The 22,037-nt window shown below is 36.1% G+C and overlaps 1 protein-coding gene across 8 annotated transcripts in view; it reads right to left on the bottom strand.

Moving 5' to 3' along the window:
• The window catches only part of LOC104910714 (uncharacterized), a 288,940-nt gene that overhangs the window by 139,269 nt on the left and 127,634 nt on the right, over window positions 1-22,037 (bottom strand). For 7 of the 8 annotated variants that reach the window (XM_085222846.1, XM_085222850.1, XM_085222849.1 and 4 more), the window contains exons 10-12: window positions 15,539-15,625; window positions 2,666-2,972; window positions 179-261 (exon numbers count right to left, since the gene is read on the bottom strand). The gene's annotated coding sequence lies outside the window, so the exon portion shown is untranslated. The remainder of the gene's footprint in view (window positions 1-178; window positions 262-2,665; window positions 2,973-15,538; window positions 15,626-22,037) is intronic. The other variant, XM_085222847.1, reaches the window with a different exon arrangement.

Below are 22,037 nucleotides of genomic sequence, written 5' to 3'. Positions count from 1 at the left end.
TTTTTCAGGGTTTAGTTTATCTAAAAAATGGCTAGGAGCATAACTTCTTCATGTTACTGAAAATGAATTCTTACCAAATTTCAACATTTCCTTCACATTACAACTAGGACCGTTAGTACATGACCTATTTTTTCTGTCTGAAAAGTTGAACAAAATACAATAACACTCCTTCAATTACCTCTTAATTTCTCGTAGGTGTTCTAGTTTGCTAAGATTACATTGCACAGAGTTTATACAAGAAAGTAAAGAGATGTTTTCATCCTGGAAGAAACAAAGCATTTTAAAGTTGGTGACAAGCTGAAGAAATCAGAAAAATCTTAACATCAAATGTTATATATTACGCATTAAAACAGCTGCAACATTAGCAATTACGAAAATAAACAGACTTTAAGAAAAGGCACATTAACAATCATACATCACGTACAATACATATGAAATAATTCAGTGTTCATAAGATCTTATAAGATACTAAATAAAAATGGCAGGCAAAAGAAACCTACCTGGTATTCTGCACTTTAAAAATGGGTGATAATTTAAGGAGAAAGTAATCTAGTTATCTAGCTAGATAACTTCTTCTATGAGACTAAAAAAAGTAAAATTACAATAGCTCAAGCAATCAGTTTTCCAAGACAGTTAAAAAATTATCAGACAACATAAGAAGCAATAAGGCTAATTTATTGAATGATGAATATCTGCTTTATATTCTCCATTTTGATAACAGCAGAAGCTGTACTCCTGCAGATCCTTTGCACACTGATTGATGCTGGGTGGAAAGGTTACAAACAGTGCTCCAACCATGCCTGGCACTAATTGCTGCTCTAGCCAGTAATTTGTACTCGTGCTAGACTCAAGACAAAGTATTGGAAAGCTGACTTTTCTGACTTAGGTACACATATAGTAAAAAATAAATGCATATGCTGGTGTTTTCCTTGGGATCCTGTTAGATTGTGTAGGAGATTCCAGGATCCTGCATAGTTTCTCTGTTTTCAGAATGTCAGGATAAGCTGACACTTTTTGATATGTAGATTTATCCAGCATCATAGCAGCACTTCTTTTTAACTTTGCATCCTGTATCAAGTAGTAGAGAAAGCATCCTCACAACTATTGGCGTAACCCTCACCTACATGAAGCTCACAAAGTTGTACTACATAGTGTTCCAACTATGTTTAGGGCAACTGTGTGCCCTTTTTTGTTCCTCTTCTCTGACAAAGACATCAGGGAACATTTCCTAATGTAAATCCATTGCAGAGCTACAATAATTTGGTAAGGTATGCAGCTAGGCATTTAAATATGTAAAACAATAATATGAATTCTAGATAAGTCTAATAGATGCTTTTTGTAAGTTGAGGTGAAGAATGTAAACATTTTAATATAAAGTTGTTTAAAATATATATTCTATGCTACTTTAACTCACACTACAACAGTGTTTTGAGAAACTTTCTATTTTTAATTAGTATATACCAAAATAACTTCTAAAAGTAATACACTGCATTGTGTTAAGTCCTGCATATTTAGCAATATTTTATTCCAAGTATTCTGATGCAAAAATGTTGCAGAAAACTTCAACTTGTAAAATTAGTGCTTACAAATGCACTTACAAACATTGTGCAGCCAGATTATGACATTTTACATCCTTGAAATCCTAAAATTTGCAGGTTTAAAATTTCTCTGAAAGGAATATTTAGATACCATTCTATAAGCTTGATGCAATGGTTTTGCACAAGAATTATTTTTAAACCACTGCATGAGTGAAACAATAATTTGACAGAGCAATTAAAGTAGTGACTCTTATGAGTAATTCTGGCATGTCAAAAGCAAATTGTTGGCTTATTTTATCCTTTTTTTTTTTAATGATTTGTGATATTAGAATGAATTACATCTGCCCTAGTTTTTCCTTTAGTTATGATTTTTGTCATTCAAATGAATACAGAGCAAGTAAGAATGAAAATCAGTTCTTATTGTTCAATGTAAACTATTTGCAAAACAGTACTGAATAGGAAAGAAACAGAAAAAATATTTTAAAAGAACAATACTAAACACAAGAATTGCAGCCTTAGTAAAAAAATAGTATAAAATTAACTAATATATATTCCATTTTCGTATAATCATTGCATTCTCCATGATGAACATCTGAAAGCAACCAAAATGTAATGACCTTAAAGTTTTAAATTCTGATAAAGATTCCAATTTTTCTTTTCCACTGCTACAGTCAGTTTCATTACAATTAATTTATCTGTTGCCATTTTTCATTCCAGTTATAATTCTTGTCTGTTGTAGTTATAACTCCTGTCACAGAAATGAAAAATTTGAAACCTTTTACAGTTCATTTTTAATATTCAGCACCATATTTGTTGGTAATTCCACCTCCGCATTCATCTAGAGGCACAGTCTCATGAATACACAGGTAAAGGTTCATTGAGCCAGCCAAATGAAATATGGAATATTAACAAGATGAACCTTCCTTTTCCTTTCTGAATGGCATGTTACTACATATCGCTACTAATTCTTATAAATCATGCTGTGATGTATTAAGAAAGAGGGAAAGGAGGAAAACAGTAGAAAACTACAAAATCATTGATGTATTTTTAAGGTAATTCTTAAATGTCTGCAAGTATAATTAAACCACAACATGCACGTATATTTCACTAATTACGTAAGGGATTACCTTAGTGCACTGTATTTTCATGGTACAATGATGTATTCCAGATAACTTTGCTTCCCAAGTTTACATAGGATCCGAAGTCCACAAATTCTAGAGATAGATGTGATCTCTGCGTGTCATTATATACGTACTTCAAGTTTCAGGCTTGAGCCTCATAATGAGCAGAGCTACTTGGCAGCACTAAAAAAGAATACCTGAAAGACATTCCTCACTGCTTTATCAATGACATGTCCACATTCTCAGTCATGGTGGCAAGCAGTTGCTACAGAACCACGTCTCCCGTTTCTTACGTTCTTTGTGAACCTTGCATCTGAAAAAATTACAGGTATCAGCATCATCATTCTTCTCTATTGTTTGTCAACATTTTTAAGAAATTTAGGTCCAAAAGAAAATCAATATAGATATACTAAGAATCTGTCTACCCTGTGCAGTGTCCTTACTTACAATTCCAACATAAAAGCATAATTCCACAAATTCCATCACATGGACAAAAGGCAGCAAGCTCAAGTGACAGACTATGAAGATTTCTTGAAGTGACTTTGAAGTTCCCAAAAAGGGATGGGATTGCTCCTCCTTGCACCACCCTGCAGCCTTACTCTTGCTCTCAGCACTTCGCACAAGCACTTGTGGCAGCAATCACAAGCCAGCAAGTAGCAGAGAGTACCTTGTTAGCCCCACTACATCACAGTGCCTTGAAATGTGTGCCAGCGTGACAAGTGCTAGTAGAAGTCTTCTATGTTGCCAGTAAATTTGCTCAACCACTACATCCTTCAGCTACATGCTTCCTTGCAAAGAAGTCTCTTGCAAGAAGGAGGTCCACTTTGTCAGAGCTTCTTGAGCACTGGAACAGGTTGCCAGAGAGGTTGCAGAGTTTCTTTCTATGGAAATACTCAAAACCTGTCTGGATGCCTACATGTGCGATCTATTGTAGAGTACCTGCCTTAGCAGGGAGGTTGTCCTTGATGACCGCTGGAGGTCCCTTCCAACCCTGCAATTCTGTGATTCTGTAACATGCACGGTCTGACTCCCTAGTTCAGAAATAAATAACAGAAAGGAATAAAGTATAACAAGCAAGCTTCTTTCCAATTCCCTTCCAATATATGTTAATTAGGAGTGATACAAAAAGCAAACACAAGCATCAAAATATTGGTAAATGCAGAAGGTAGGCAGGCTTTGTTACACACCTGCAGCTGCTCTAAACATAAATGTAACTGCCCAAGGACAAACTCTCTTCAGAGCACTTCTGCTTAACTCTCCGTGCAGAGTGGTCAATGCTCAGACAAATGGGCAGCCAGTCAGCATTCAGTTTTCTCCACTTCATTTAACGTGTGGCCTCAGGCTTCCTTTACTGAGCACTGCTCTGAATACAGATTTGAAACGCCAGTGTGATTCATGGACATTTATTCATTTAAACAAACAAGGAATTACATACTGACATCTGGGAAGAACCCAGAGAAGTGTTCCTCATAATTCTAACTCAACTTTTAAAGTGTGAATCTTCAATGAGAACTCAGATGCTTCAAGAGATTTTCCTGTTTTGCTACAACAAAGTTACCTATGGCTCTTAGAAAGAAGCATTCTTTTTAACAAACAAATAAATAAACTTGCATGTTTCTTGCTTCACTGATATCTTCAGCATAACAGGATCTATGCAACTGCATAACATTTGACAACTTTTGAGTCTTAAAATCTATTTTCAATTCATTCTACTACTCCAAAATTTCATAGAAAACAAAAAATGCATAATTTCCACCACAAACTACATTTAATCAATGTTTGTGAATGTTTTAGTATTCAGTATTTTTATTTCCTCCTTAAAGTGCTCTTCTCCATGTTTCATTTGAGACAAAGCCTCAGTGTTACCAATGAGTCAGAGGAGCACTTGCAGTATCTCCACTGCAACATGAACTTTCATGTATATGCAGATGCACCCATTGCACAACTAATTTATCTAACGATTGTCATTTCCCATTCTATCAGCAGTTCATGACCTGTTCAGTTATTTTGCAAAAAGATTTTCTAGTTCCACAAGTGACAGCTGCAAAATGAGAGAAAACAATATTACTCTTTAAAAACAAACAAACAAACAAACAAAAAAAAAAAACCAAAAAACAAAAAACAGAAACTTCAAATATTGCTAAATTGAAAGGCTAGGATATCTTAGCCACTTTGTAAAATGTGAATCTACCAACTGAAGAAAGAAAAACATAGCAAGAATATAATGAGCTTATCACACAACTTTAAACTATGAAGGTTTCTTCAGAGAGAAACAGTGCTATGTGTGCACACGTGCTTACACTGCATGGAAAAAATCTGTATGTACTGTATATACATGTGTACATTTTTGTAGAGTATCTGAAGTATTTTCATTTGAGAAAACTCTCAGCAAAACTGATTTTTTTCATAGAGAAAGTTGGAAAGTTGTTTTTATTTGTTTTTTGAAATTCCTCTGGAGGGGAAAAAAAAAAAAAGAGTGAAGGAGGCAGTTCTGCCAATACAACAATTAATTAGTCTATTTTTTTACGAATTTCAACTAATCTGCTAGTTGATTACATCAGTGCCAAAGAAGGCCTGGCTAAAGATTCCTCCCACTGTTGAAGAACATAAAGGTATCATTCAGAAGTCTTTGATAACGGTTTTCTGAATAGTAGAAGGGCATGAGTTTCTTCTGCAACTTCTCTTTTAGTTCACTTAGTCATTAGTCACTTCCGAGCTGAAATTCTACTCAGCAGCCAGTGTATCCTTTATTAGACCTACCTGAGAGTAGCTAATGCCTTCCAGTGCAGTCAATTAACAGAGGGGGAAAGAACAGCCAGGGGCACAAGAATGGGGTCACAGAAACAAATAGACTCCTTCCTTTCCTCCATCTCCTCCACCATTCACCATATAATTGCATAGGTCTAGTTTCCTCACATAATTATGCTAAATGGTCTGTCAGAACACAAATATCAAGATTTACCCTTCCCATATGAAAAGTGCTTAGCTGTATGGCTTGATGAAGTGCTAGAATATAGATGAGTGATGTTGACTTCTTTTCACACATTAAAGAATAAACATCGTAAGAGTCTTCCCAGCCACCCCCTAGCAAATCTGGAGTAAGAGAAAGCATGAAAATAATTTCATTTAACGGTGAGAGACACTATTATGAACTAGGAAAAATAATGCTTCAGAGTTAAGTCCAAGAAGAACATTTTCTCCTTAACTCCATTTCTGAACACTACAGCTATGCTGTGCCAATAACCCTGGCCTGATTTTGGCCATTACCAATTAGTGCTATCCAAAACAGCTCCTGAGCATAAGACAAACACAAGCACGGCCCAGGGACTGCTCCCCTCTGGCAACCTCGATGCAGCCATCCTGTTTGAGAGGGTAAGAGGGTTCAGCTCCATGAATTTAAGTTGTATCATGCCTTCTGGGTGCAAAAAAGCCTGAATTAATTCTTTTCAGAAGTACAGATCCTGCAGTTTATAAGTACAGATCCTGTAGTTTCTGCTCCTTAGGCTGCATTTGTCACCAGGGATACCATAATTAGCAGTCAAAGATCTTTTCCACCACAGGTCAAGACAAGCAATTTGAGCTTCACTAACTTTATTTTCTAGAGGATATTTTAGGCATTAGATGCATTATTGAGATTTCAAACTCTCTTGAAGATAGAGAACGAAAAATCCCAACAACCTGCGTGTCAATCAGATACAACACAAAGCTAGATGGTTTGAAACTTGCACTTATTTGAAATATATAAATCTGATTTTGCATTTAATTTTCAGCTTATGCCAAAATTTCAAATGGTACTTTCACTTCATTATGTTACTTTCTACTTGTTTACCATGAAATATGTTAAACTCTAGTCCCTTTAAATTCAACAAGTACATTTCATGTTTTCACTGTTAAATATCTCAGTGTAAGAATTATAAATTTTGAAGTAGAGCAGTATGTCAGTCTCTTCCACCTATGTACTGAAGCTTTAGAAAGAATTGCAGATTTGCTCTGGGGTCTTTATTTCAAGTAGAATCTGACCAGTTGGTACTCTAAAATGTAGATGAGAGGGATTACTTCACAGAGTCAAAGACGATATGCTATGTATGCTACAATCAATTCCTGACCATCCCAATCATGATTGAAGTGATTAAAAACAAACAACAAAAAGAAAAAAAACACACTACTAGCAATGTAAGAAATCAAACAGCATTCTAAAGCAGAACAGATCATGAAATTAATGGTCACCAGAGTAGAATTAATAGAATTGTGGATTATTATTATTATTTTTTTTAAATGTATTTGGCTGTTCACAGATGAAAACATGGGTTTGAAATAAACAGTGCTATGGGACCCCTGCTAGCACAGCCATTATCAATTAAACTCCATACAAATTTAATCCTCTTAGCCCTACAGAATGATTAATGCAGAAAATACAGTAACTGAAAATTTTCCCCAAATTTCAATTTATTAGCTGCAAAATATAAAATTTTAATATAAAATATATTATATATATAAAAGTTTAATAGTTCAAAATAGTTAAATTTTGCCTGCTATTTCTGAGAAAATAAGAAGTCCAGCAGTGGAAAACAATAAAATATATAAATACTGATCACTTTCCTCTCATTCAAATAGGCACAGTTACTTAGTTGTGTGAAAATCTACAATCATTCTTAATCAGTTTACAGAAAGGTTCTCTGTCAGATGTTATATAACATTTCTCTTGGCCAGTATTTATAGGATTTAATAGCTAGTAAAGTTAAATTTCACAGGGAGCCTTGTATGCATGATCTCCAAGAAAATTTCAAGATGATGCCTGGCCACAGTCGTCTCAGATAAGGACAGTTAAGTGAAGGTTTAAAATACACTTCTCTCTTACATTAAAAACAAAAACTACAATTGTCCAACCTAAACTCCTGGATAAAAGTACTTATTGTCCAAATATTGTGGTCAATAATTAATGACCAGGCTCTGAAAGGAAGCTATAAGAGCGTGAGACTGAATACTGACTTCTCTCCCACAAACTGTCCAAAAACTTCCAAAGGAGGAAAGTGACACTATTAAGGAAGACCATGAGAAATTCTGCACATGAAGAAGCAATTCTGAGTAGAGACAGTATCGATAAAAATTCTGCACCTTACTTGTTTCCCAAAGTTCTTGGAGCTGCATCTACTACGATTATCAACATATATACTTTTCCCTAACACTCTCTTGTTGTTTCATGATTTTTATTATCAGTATTCCAAGTCATCACATTATTTAGAACACTGGGAGTCTCTCAGAAGAGAAGAGATGTACCACAGCTGCCTGAAGACTTTGCTGCTCTGATTCCATTTACCAGTCAGTGGGAAAGATAAATCTGACTGGAAGTCACGAGACTTTTCTCCCTGGTGGACGAGAGTAAGAACCTCAGTTTTTAGAAACTCTCTCATTTATGTAATTTATTAGCTTCAATCCCAATTAATTTGTATTTCTGCTATTATGATTAGCAAGCTAATTTTCCTCCTGAGATCACTGCCACTGTTAGGTTTTTGTTTGTTTGTTTGTTTTTGTCATGGTTTCATGATTTTTGGTTATCAGTATTCCACATCATAACCTCATGTAATGCACTGGGGATTTGACTGCTGATGCTCAAGTTCCGGGTGCCTGTCCGGAGGAGAAGAAGAACTACATTTCCCCAGGGGGCTTTGCGGTCAGCAAGGAGATATAACTCCCAGCAAGGTCACCTGATTCTCTCTTCTTTGCCTGCGCTTCTTCGCTTGCGCTTCTCTGCCTGCGCTTCTCTGCCTGTGCTTCTCTGCCTGCACTTCTTCATCGGCTCAACTGGACTGCACTTCTCATCTCAGCGTTGTGGTGAGGCCAATCCACCTTCCAGACACACACTCTCTCTCTCTCCTTATATTCTGCTGATACTATATTTAGTAAATTAGTTTGTTTCACCTCAGATTGTTGCCACTGTTTTCAATTATTTCAATTATTTTCCTTTTCCAGGGGCGCGGATCCGTGGATCCCTCTGCCTTTCTAGTCACGGAACCGGACCGAACCAGCCCGTAAACCGTTGACAGTTTTAAACTCTTTGTTCCCATTCCCCTTCTCCTCCCTCCCCCCCCTTTTGGACCAGTGGGATTTTGGGCTACTGCCCCCCTGTCACAGACACAGATAGATCTAAAGACAACCATGACACACTATTTTACCTATCTGTTATAATGTAGTTTAAATGCACATAAACAAAATACAAAAATGATAATTAATTTGAAAAGCTTTGGCTTGCAGCAATAAAAAAAAAAAGTCTTCAGAATATGTACTGGTCTTAGAATTGTCAAAAATTTGGATCCATATGGACTGATTTTGGAACAAATTATCCTTCTACAATGTTGAAACTCTCTTGGTCATGTTACTTTAAACAATTCCTTTTGTAAAGAGAAATGTTTAAAGATAAAAGAGGATCCTTTTAGTTAAGATCTCTGAAATAAGCTATCAAATGGAACTTCAGTACATCCAGATCTTAGACTGATTCAGAGACCAGACATGGTGTTCTTTTTACATCAGTTCTTTAGTAAATTTTGTCTCTCTTGTTCTCATCTTGCACTCAAATCCAATTTTATTCAGCTAAATATTATACTGAAGTGTGCAGAGAAACCACATTCATTTCAGTGAAAGCTGATAAAAGAGCTTTAACTATGCAGTTACCAATAATAATCCTTTTTTAACTATTTTAACATACTGTTCTCTGATGAAATTTTTTTTCTTGTGTTTTAACATTGAAAACCCATACATCTTTTCAAAAGAGTAATATCATACTTGGATAAACTAAGAAAGGTTTTCTTTGAATATGTCTTACTGGGTTTTGCTTTGGTTATCTGATGCTTCCATCACAACAATTGTATATGGAAATTTGCAACAGAGAGAAGAATGGCACTCACTGAACTCTGATGGATGATATCTGAATTTGTTGAAATGAAACAGTCTGGTCTGTTTCCCAGAAAAATTCTTCCATTAGTGATATTAAGATAATTCCCATGATTATAAGGATTTAATTTTGCTAAGGCTGTAAAACTGCACCATTGGAATTTTATTTATTGTCTGCTGTAATTTTGTTATTCCTGTTTAACACATTTATGTTCAAAGTGTAATAGAGTTTTTGAATCCATGCCCAGCTTACATAATAAAGATTCATTTTACAGAAGACCTTATTTTTTTGAGGTCCTGTATCTTCTAACAGGACAAATATAGCTCTGGCATCTTACTTCTCTAATCACCTTAGAAAATTACATAAAGAAGAGAGATTAGTGTGATTGGATGGAAAGAAAATGATTGTGCAGATGTAATAGAAGAGTCTTGCTGCAATCTACTATCTTAACTGAATAGTAAAAAAAAAAAAAAAAAAAAAAGGATGACAATGATAGTTCTCCATAAACTTAGCTGGCTAAGAAAAAAAAGAAGAAAAGAAGGAAATCATAAGTAAGAAATGAGGATACAGAAGCAATTCATTTCAGACCTTTGCAGTGGTTACATATGAGCAAGTAGCAGTACCAGCTTATAAACTACTTACATTGAACAATGACGAACCTACATTATAGACAGATAAACCAAACAACTAAGCATGCTCATGCCTTAAGGGAAGTTTTCTATTTACTTTCAGATCTTCAACAGAAATTGAAATTTTCAATGGTAAAACATGAACATCAAAATCAAACATTGTCACACTTTACTTTTAGCATCATTTAACATTTAGAGTATACGATGAAATAGAAACCACAAAATTTTTAAATGAACTGCTTTCACAGGAGTTGAGATATTAATTTGAAATATACAAGTGTGTTTTATATAGAAATATTGTTGTGTTATGCTGGGCATTTATTTAAAGTAAAAAGTTTTAGATGCCAAATACATGTAGTAATGTATTCTAAACACGTAAAATTTATGTTCATGGATTACAGGATTCAAAAATTTTAATTCACACTCTCACTCTGGGAAAAGCAAGTTCTATGCATTATCTACTCTTACACACTGTATCGATGTACAGATGATAACATGGCAAAGTCTTATGAACACTAAAGAAAATCAGTGAATGCAGCCCACAATTAAACTCCTCTACTCATGTTTTTGATCTTGCTATAAACTCTGTTCTATTTGAGATAAAATGCAATTTGGAAATTGAGTGCACTAGAATTAGCTCTTCCCTTAAAATATGATACTCCTCACTGACATTGTATGATATATCTGACCTTCTTAAATAGAAGAATGAATGCCCCAATCTCAACCCTGCTTCATGGACCAAATATCACTTCTTTCCCTCTCACCTTTCATTGTTTACAGCACCTGCCTAAGGTCCCTTTCCATCAGCACCAACCAAAATACATCTGCTAACAGAAAATGCACTTGACAGTCTGCAATGACCTTCTCTTTATCAGTCCCTGATCCATTACTAGATTTTCATGCTCTCTGGTCTGTCAATCACCTTCAAAGTTTTTTTACTTATTCTATATTTCTTTTCATTCTATCTTTTACCAGCCTGGCTTCTCTCACCCATCTCTTGCTTGTCCTTTGTCTGTGACTGTCACTGCTCTTTTAACTCAACCTTTGCAAAATGTTTCACTGTTCCTCTAGCTTTCAGTAGGACACTCCTTGCTCTCAGTCTTCAATGCATTTTTTTTCCTCCACACATACATCATGGCAACCTCATCTGTCAACCTACCTTTAACTGATATCTCTATATCAAGACCTCTATACTTACCATTGCAGCAAGAATGTTTCCAAATAATTATCTGTCTTTGGCTTCTGCACGTGGCTAACCTGTTATCATTGCAAAATCAGCAGAGATCTTATTTTTCAGTTATTCTAAAGAGTCCCATAGTCTAAGCAATATTGTTAACACAATCTTTTGTCCTGATTTCTGTATCATCCTTTTCTTTAGTAAATAAAGTTTCTTATTTCTATTGATATTACTTCAGATTTATGCAATTTTCCTCGAGCTCCTTCATCTCTTTCAAATCAAGTATCTATTTAATAACATATAAATTGTCTCAGTTTGAATAGATCTACACAGAAACATGAAATAGTATATGGATTCCAGAATATTAAAGTTTCATTGTGATATAACTGTAAGTATGTAACATTGTCAGACATGCAGTACACTGTGTATCCACACATACGAATGGAACATTGCAGTTTGTCTGCTTCTTTTGTATAAATTAAAAATAGATATATAAAAAGAGGAACACTCTATATATTTTCAATTTTCTAATATTGCAGTTACTTGAGACTACTGAAGGTTTTTAATAGATAAATATTAAAACTGTTATAAATAAATCCATTAACATCATCCAGAGACAAGCTAAAACCAGGAAAATATTTTTACACTACATTCATTTTTATAAAGCATATAAAAATGAAAATAAAATAAAAAGATAAGAAAAATTATGTAGATTAATTTCTTAAAAGAAAAATCTGTATTAGTAAAAGAAAATTGAGTTGGCTTATACACTGGAAACAGAGCAACAGTAACAGAATCGACAAGCTAAACTTGATGTGCTGACTGAGATCAGTCAGAAAATTTTTTTGCCCCAGTCCTACCCAGTATATTTATATTGGGAGCAACCTGCATAAGAAACAAAGTTTCAATTTAGTCTGCAGGTTTTTCTGTGCCTTCCCCATTGTGGGTGTTTTTTAAGACTACATTTCTGTTGTACTCAAATGAATTTATCTGGTAAGATATGGGAATGTCCTTTGATGTGTATTACAAAATCTCCAGCCTAACCCAGCAAAGCTGAGTGATCACTGGAAGAAAAGGATTCATTCATCTTCTTGCATTATTCAGTGTAATAAAAACTTAGGAGAAGAGGCAGAACTCCTTAAAAAAAAAAAAAAAAGTGTGTATCATCACCTGTCAAACTAAACAAAAGCAAGAGAAATTATCCAATCACTGAGCTAGCCATACCCACGTGTTCACATACACTAGAGGGAAAAGAAAGAAAAAGAGGGGCTCTGGGAAGACTTTGAACTGTGAGGAACTTTGAGACTTTGGTACTTTGGAACTTCTGGACTTGGATGAGAGCACTATTTCTCTTTCTGAGAAATTGTTAAGTAACCCAAGGTTATTTCAATTTCTTGCATATAGTAATTTTGCATATATTAACCTCACAGCTTATATAGATATAATTGTAAGAATGCCAATATTTTTTAAGATAATTGTACAGACATTTTCACTAAAGTTGACAATTATGTTTGGACCTTGATTGTCATTTCACCTAAATCTATCTGGGGGAATTTCCAAATTCTGGTCATCCCTCCCACTCTTCACAGGTGAGACATGATACACGCTACAGTTAGTGGAAGAATTAAATTATTATATTTGATTCTCAATAATGATCTTAACACAATATTTTAATACTTAAGAAGATAATTGTTGTTTGGTTCAGAATCAAGTAACAGATTATTCGGAAGCAGTTGGAGCTCAGAAAATGCATTTTGTCTTGATGCATATAACTAAGACAGTAAAGTCATCAAGCATGACTCGTATTCAAACACCACAGAATAAAAATCTTATGAAGTATAATTCTGACTTTTTTTTAATGGATAAAGTATAGAACAACATCTTGACTCAGAAGTATTTTTCAAAGTAATCAATGATGGCAGAATAAGACTACCCATCAACAGAAAGCACAAAATGCTTCCTAAGAATAAGAAACATTTATTTAACTCAGTATAGGACAAAAGAAAGATTCCAGAAAAATGAAATGTTCACTTAGACATAAAAAAAGATAACCTCTACTTATTTTTGGATTATGAACAGTCTAATCAGAAAGAGTAACTACTCAGCAGGAGTAGTAGGCTCCTCTATGTGCTTTTTTAATGCTTAGGATCAAAAGATCAAGACAACTGCCTCATTTGTAGAGGCTCATGTTCAAATCCCTGCTATACATGATTCAGAGTAATCAGACATGAAAAATCTGTTTGGATGTCAGAGCTCCCAGAGCATCAGGGAATAGCCTATCAAGACATCTTCCCAGACAGAAGCAAACTTTATACATCCCAGTATAAACAACACAGCATGAAAGCATTTGTCAGAGCTTTAATTTCACAATGAACATTTCATATGCTTACATAAGTACTCATCACAAACACCATTTTGTGTCCAAACTTGAAAAAGCTTACATTCTCAGACTGAGGGAATGCAGAAATGAGCTAAATCTATCTCACAATTGAACACAAAGACAAGTGACATTTTACACGCTCTAATAGTGTTATGACAAGGGAGAACTACTTCAAACTAAAAGAGGGGAGATTTAGGTTAGATGTTAGATTCTTTACTTAGAGGGTGATAGGGCCCTGACACAGGCTGCTCAGAGAAGTTATGGATGCCTCAACCCAGAGGTATTCAAGGCCAGGCTGGATGGGGGCTTTAGGCAGGCTGATCTGGGGTTAGCCCTGCCCATGACAGGATGTTGCAACTAGATGATCTTTAAGGTCTTTTCCAACCTAAGCCATTTTATTATTCTACAAAAGCTGACTAAAGCTGAGAAGACCTACGGAGTGCTGGTGAACTTGCTCTGACTCCTATAGTTACGAACATCCAGTAACTAGTATGTGATGGGGAGGCTTTTTAGTGCTGAAAGAGTCAGACAGTTGTGCCCCTTTGAAGGTTTGCACAAGGATGCTCTGTTTTACTTTATGGGTTTTGGTTTTGATGATCTCAAATTCAGACTCTAAATGGATCAGCTACTGAAATCTGGAAACCACACTGCTGACTCCAAAGGGGCATGTTACTGCATCAGAGACTGAAAGACAGCAAACTTCCAGTAGTTCCAGATTTTTCTCACACATCATGTTACTGGTAATTGAAAGGAAATGTTTCAAAACATTAATAAGCAATATGGGATGAAGATGTCTCATAGATGGCAGTGATCTCGTTAATTTCTGCACTAAATGCTGAAGTCAAATCAACTTCTGTGATAAAACCAATGACCTCAGAGATTTCTTTTAGTACAACCCAGCAGCTGAGATGGGAATTGGCACCCATGTTAGTTCACTCTGTCCACTTTGTTTCCAAGTGCTGAACTGTTCACCAGACACTAGTGCCCCTGGCCTTGGAGCCAATCTGCAGCTGTGATCTGACCTTCAGCGCAGGGAAGCAGTCTGGGAATGGATGTGGCTGCTATGGGTAAGGAGGTGCTCACCACGTTGCTGCAGGATGCCCTGCAGTTCCACCTCACTACAGCTGAGGAATAAACTCTGCCTCCTCAGATGAGCTCCATATAACCAAAGATACTGAATTTAACCCAACTGAGAAAATGTGCCCCTAAGAATATAATTAAAAGTCTTTAACTCAGTTTTCAAATGCCTGTCTTACAACCAGTAAGCAAGGAAATAAATGGAGAATTATTTATATCTCTACTACAAATGCAGATGAAGGGAAAAGGCCAGCTTCTGAGACATAAGAGTTGAGATAAAAAGATGCTGATTTAAAAGGAAAGCCAAAATACTTTTATAGTAGCAGAGCCATATTTAGCTAATGTATTCACATATGGAATTAAGTTGTATTTAAAGCATTCTACTTATAACTGATAATTCTCCATTTCCTACAAATCAGATTAATGAGGTATGTGCTTGATTTAATTTAATTTTTTTTTTTAATTTAGCATAAATTGGCATGGCTATATACAATTTATATTCTGTTCAAAGATTTAGATTGTTACATTGTTATATTAAAAATAATTTAATACGTGGATAGAGTAGGTGAGAGGCGAAAGAAAGCTTTTATCATCATGTAGCTAATCAAACTTACTGATAAAAGTTTTATTTTCAGTTACATGCTATCTATCAAAAATCTTACCAAAGAGCTAAGAAAACTTTCAGAGAAAAGCCAAGAGCTCTTCTTTTTTCAGTCTTACTACTTACATTACTGCTTTTCATCTCTTGAATGTGTTTTTTCAACAGCATCATGCATGCCATTGCTTCCTTGTGGGTACCACACCAAACTCTGACCTGAAGTTTTGAAACAGGAGGAACAAGAATTGTTATCTTCAACTAATTACTTAAAAACACTTCTTGATTAAAAAAATTATCTAGAGAAGACAAACCTAAAAGGCACTTAAATCACTGAAATCTGAGGTTCATACCTGCATAGAATTTAAAATTTAAGCAGTCCTGCTACAATGAGCAACCATAGGGAATGCCCATTTCCAGGCATTGGAGAGGAAGAAAGATGCTTCTTGTTCAAAACTACATGCTTCCTCTTTTAGAGTATGGAAGAAGCAGGAAAGGCTCAGAAGGAATCTGAGCCATTAACATTTCCTATGAGCACATAATTCGTTTTCAACACAGTACCTAGCACATAACAACTGTTCATATAATTATTTGAAGAATCCCATACCAGTCTGTTTAAACCTATAAGATTAGCATTATACAAAAGTATAGATGAAGGTCAAAGAAGTTAAGTTCAATTAGAATAGCCTGGAAGGAGTCCAATTTGTGTCAGATTCATATTTGTAGGTATATTTGTAAAATACCCACTCAATTTGCCACTAATATCACCTTCCTTCCCAGTGGTTAATTTAGGGAACTCCAATTGCTTTTTAATTAAAATTCACTTAAGCCAAACACAACCATTTAAAGTTTGTCAATACCATTCCCCCTTTCAGGCAGCCATTTTTTAGACAACAGAAATAGCTCAAGTGTCCTTGTGAGACAGAAGCCTCAAATTAAGGTAATTTGTGAGATAAAAAGAAAAAAAAAAAGGCAGAACTTGCAGTTGGCTGCCAAAACATGTGACATTGCACCTTTTTTCCTCATACAAAATAATAGTTGTAGAAATACCAATGTTAAGTATGTATGAGTATTTACACCGTCTCATACAAATTACCAGCTGAGAATGCTTTCAGCTACACTATAATACAAGGGACACAAATCAAAGCACACCATGAGAGTACTTTTCCATTGACATAAGAGGCCTTTATATCAAGAGGAGAATAATGCTGCAGTAGCCTTTAAGAAAAATGAAATAAGAAACAAAAACACGAGAAGCACATAAAAAAAACCACACTAAAAATTCTGTCCTTTATCAATCCAACTTGACTAGATTTTAGAAGACTTAATAAAATTCTCTATTATATTTCACTTCTTTCTTTCAAAGTAGTAAGACACCTCTGAGAGAATTTCCCTCCCGTGGAAAGAACGCAGAAGGTCTGGAGGGGCTGTCTGATAAGGAAGTATCTTCTAAAGGCAGCAGTGTCCAGAGTCTCTAGAATGCTTCTCTCTGTTGCATCTCTTACTCCTATCTGTGTAAAGATGACTATCTGAACTATAGTGAAGGGTACTTCACAAACAGGAGCAAACCAAAATCAGAAAGGTGTGAAGATAGTTTCCATACACCTGAGTCAGCCTGCTCCTTGAGCTCCAGGTTCTGCATCATTTCACTTAGAATGATTGACAGTTTCACCAACAATTCCTATACCAGAAAGCAAACATGAATGATCCATTTGGGGATACAGAATTATGTATATTTTATCATTCAGAACACATTAGTTAATTAAAATCAGGAGCAATCTTTCCCTAACACCAATAATTCCCACACTGGTCACTACAAAGGCTTTTTTCTGAATTTCTGAATATTAAAGCATGGCAAATGTTTTAAGATGTCACCAGTGCAAATTAATCTCTGAAGTTCTGCTGGTAGGCATGAAACTCATAAATAAATCCATTTTGAGAGAAAAACAGTTCCCATATCCAAACACACAGTCCATATTAGGATATATTACTTTAAAAAAAAAAAAATAAATCAGATTACGTATATTGTATTACTATAGAAAAATGCCAGCCCATAGCTAGCAAGAATGTCATGAAAGGTGGTACACCTACATATTAAGATAAGGGATTTCATTAACTCATAACTGTTCTGTCATTTCTTTCATTATAATTTACATCCTCGTTAAATTTTTCCTAGAATCTTCTGTTTTCCCCTAAAACAAACAAACAAACAAACAAAAAGTTTTCCTAAGAAAAAATTTTAAACTATTTTAAATATCTACTAACCTGCCATAATTCTACTGCTAAAGCTACCACTCAGTTATATTGAAAACAAAAGGTTACTAAAAAAGTACAGAACTGAGAATGCTTTAAGGCATTTTCAGTCTTTCTAGGTGTTTGTCTCCAACTGGCATGAGACTGCAAGCCCTGGAAAAATAATAACTATAGCACTTCTGCACAGATGAATATTCTTTAAATTTCTGTATTACAGGCAATGAATCTTTTTCACATATCTTCCTATTCTGTTGCTAAAAAAAAAATTCAAAGAGTCATTGAGAATTGTCAGGAAGGGGATTACAAGAGGACAGAGAAAACCTGCTGTGCACATTCTGTTTCTTACAGTTAGAAACAAAGGTCAGTCAAAGCAAAAAGTACTGTAGACTCCAAAGATTTAGGTGAAAGTAAGTAAGGTTTGTTTGTTTGTTTTTAAATCATTTTCACGCTTTCTCTACATGCCTTGAGCCTTTGAGGGAAGGAAAAAGTGTTGTTTGAAGACACTTGTTCTGAATCAATTTAATCAACTGCACTGTTCCTGGGAGTTAAAGAACTTCCAGATACCAAGTTCAGCTGTATTGAGCAGAAATTGAAGATAAGAAAAAAACAAACATTGCTAGAATCACAGAAACACAGAATTGTAGGGGTTGGAAGGGACCTCTAGAGATCATCAAGACCAACCCCCCTGCCAAAGCAGGTTCCCTACACCAGGTCGCACAGGTAGGTGTCCAGGTGAGACTTGAATATCTCCAGAGAAGGAGACTCCACAACCCCCTTGGGCAGCCTGTTGCAGTGCTCTGTCACCTTCACCGTGAAGAAGTTCTTACGCACATTCGTGCAAAACTTCCTATGCTGTAGCTTACGTCCGTTTCCCCTCGTCCTGTCTCCACGTACCGCTGAAAAGAGACTGGCCTCACCGCTATGGCCACCACACCTCAGATATTTATAAACCTGGATCAGGTCCCCTCTCAGTCGTCTTTTCTCAAGGCTAAACAGACCCAGTTCACTTAGCCTTTCTTCACAGGGGAGATGCTCCAGGCCCTTCACCATCTTTGTGGCCCTCCACTGGACTCTTTCCAAGAGATCCCTGTCTTTTTTGTACTGGGGAGCCCAGAACTGGACACAGTACTCCAGATGAGGCCTTACCAGGGCAGAGTAGAGGGGGAGGATCACCTCCCCCGACCTGCTGGACACGCTCTTTTTAATGCACCCCAGAATGCCATTGGCCTTTTTGGCCACAAGGGCACACTGCTGGCTCATGGCTAACCTGTTGTCCACCAGGACGCCCAGGTCCCTCTCTGCAGAGCTCCTCTCCAGCAGCTCTTCCCCCAGCCTGTATTGGTGCATGCAATTATTCCTCCCTAGGTGTAAGACCCTACACTTGCTTTTGATGAACCTCATCTGGTTTCTTACTGCCCAGCTCTCCTGCCTGTCCAGGTCTCACTGAATGGCAGCACAGCCTTCAGGCGTGTCAGCCAATCCTCCCAACTTCATATCATCAGCAAACTTGCTGAGGGTGGCCACTATCCCCTCATCAAGGTCATTGATGAAGATGTTGAACAAGACCGGACCCAGCACAGACCCCTGGGGGACACCACTGGTTACAGGTCTCCAGCCAGACTCTGCACCACCAACGACGACCCTCTGCGCTCTGCCAGTCAGCCAGTTCTCAACCCACCTCACTGTCCACTCGTCTATCCCACACTTCCTCAGCTTTGTTATAAGGATGTCGTGGGAGACAGTATCAAACGCCTTTCTAAAATCAAGGTAGACTACATCTACTGCTCTTCCCCCATCCATCCAGAAGAAGCAGGTTACATCATTTCAGCATCAATGAGGCATTTATGTCAGACCCCTTAATGGAAACAAGAAATGGGTGAACACATGGTATGCATGCAATTCACCTTTTTCTGTCTCCAATAATTAGTTTAGTCCCAATGACTCTGATCTCAACCACCACACACAAAAAGATGACCTGTACAGTCCATGAGTTTTGCAGTCACTGCTGATTTAAGCTGAGACACTCTACCTTTTTTGAGACTCAAATTTTGCCATACTCTTATATTACCACTATAGCACCAGCATCTGTCATTCTCACTATAAAATGGGATTTTCCTGTAGCTTTCACTTACAAAGGAACAAAGCTTCCAAACTGATTTCACATCCTCAATTTCAGCTTAATATACACCCAGCTTAAGAGAAAGAAAAAAGAACTACTCTTTTTTCTCTCTCTTTTTTTTTTTTTCCTTAAATATTTCCGTAGGCCAAAGAGATATGCAATCTCTTCGTATAAGGCAGCAGCATTCACACTAACGAGTGATAGTTTTTGGGTAGCTTTTTTCACATCATATTTAATCATAGTTGTATTTCAGTCATGCTCCTAACACAACTAAATCAACTACAGCTGGATGAATGCCTGTAGTGACTTGAGTAATTAGAAAAATATTAATGAGGAGCTGCAGCCCAAATCTTATCCAGTGTTGTACATACATTGCCCCAAGGGTCTGGATCTGAAAAACTGGCTGTCCTGAAAAATCATTCTGCGAGCCAACGTACACTGGGTCTGGCTGGAGCACATGGCAAACCACATATGTTTTGAAAATATCAGCAGTACAAAAATAGGAAAAAGAGACTTCTTAATAACGTTGCTTAATAGAAGGAATAACAATGCTTGTTTCTTCCAGCTGTCTACTAAGAAAATGGAGTCCATAAACAAAAAGTTCATAATCCAAGTATAGTAGATTTTATTTCCTCGGGCAATGCAGCACTATAAAAGCATTTAAAATGGACTTTCCTCTGTGTAATCAATACAACTTTCACAGAAAGATTGGTTCTTTTCTAAAGACTTTTTTAACTGCTTGCACAGGACTCCCACACACCAAATAACTCTTTCTGAATTCCTACCTAATAGTGTTCTCCCATTTCTTTATAACCCTTCTTTGAACTACACTGAAACTAAAGGTGAAAAGTATTCTCAATCTAAACGTGAAATATTCTACTTAAATTATAACCTGAATTTAAAAAAAAAAAAAAAAAAACCTCACAGTTTTTATCTCTATCTGATTCCATATACAACTTAAATTTTATTGACAGAATATATATATATATATGTGTGTGTGTGTGTATTTCAAAGTATATTTTGTAATAGCCTGATAGCACAATCATCCTCATTTTAAATTGTGTGCAGGTAGAGTTCTGCAAATAAAGACTTGCAATAATATTCAAAATAAGCAAAACAAAATATAACTTATAATGCAGAGTACACATGAAAGAATCAGCTTATCCATCTGAGAAGAAAATGCAGGTTAGCTCCAGTTTCCAGTTTGCATTGGGTAGCTAAATCATTCTCAACTTGTTCCTGAGTGAAAGAGAAATTCATAATGCCTGAATGGAACTAAGTTGTAATCTTCAGTACAAAGCAACAGCACAACAATCCATGCAGTCTACGCAGATCCAATGGGATTATTTAGCTCCTAAGTGCCACAATTTTTTTAAACCTTTGCATTGTTAATATAATGTAATCAAAATCAGAATACTTGCATTCTTATCAAAGTACTTTACATAGATTTCTCACTTATGACCTTTACCATAAGATTTCACCCTTCTTTAATCAGAAGGACAAATTGGGCATATAAAATCTAGAACTATAAAAACCTAAAATCGGGTTTCTGTACATAGTAATAGCCTATTCAATTCAGATGGAAATGTATTGCTCCTTTACCCACAACAGTGTTTACTCATTCATTACTGACTGCAGACACTACATGTGATCTAGTGCTGAAGCATACAGCACAGATTTGCCTATATTGTTTTCTAAGTTACACCAACAAAATTTGTTGCATATATCACAGAACAATTCACTTGACTTTTGATAATTTCCACAAATTCCACTTTCTATAGCACAGTGTTTGATACTCCCCTGGGATCTTTCTATGAAGTAGACACTTTCATAGACACAGGTGTTCCTTCTCTTCCCTTTGGTCTTCTCCAGGCTAAAGGATTCAAAAGAAGATTCTAGACAGAAATGAATCTTCCCCTGCTTACAGGTATTTTTTGTCTCCACGGAGATACTGTCTAGTCGTGAAATAAGCATTATTGCACTTCAGTAGCTTCAGTGGTTTTATATAACTCCATACTACTGCAGCAAAGTCCACCTCAGGGATCAAAATCCAACCGTGACAGTGTCAGAGTACAAAAGAACAGAAGACAGATCTCAAAAACCCTGTGCTTGTTCATTTTTCTAATCTATATGCATTTTCTTTCTCTCTAAAATAAAACTGAATAAACTGCATTGGAGAGTTGCTCTCAAGAATCCTTTTCCTCTGTTGAGAGCATTATGCTAAATTTCACCTACTGAAAATGGTCCAATAGAGAATAT

Source organism: Meleagris gallopavo, chromosome 4 (genome assembly GCF_905368555.1).
Source record: "Meleagris gallopavo chromosome 4, MGAL_WU_HG_1.1, whole genome shotgun sequence".
NCBI lineage: Eukaryota > Metazoa > Chordata > Aves > Galliformes > Phasianidae > Meleagris > Meleagris gallopavo.
Note: the sequence above shows the minus strand (reverse complement) of the source record. Positions and strands in the feature narration are given on the sequence as shown.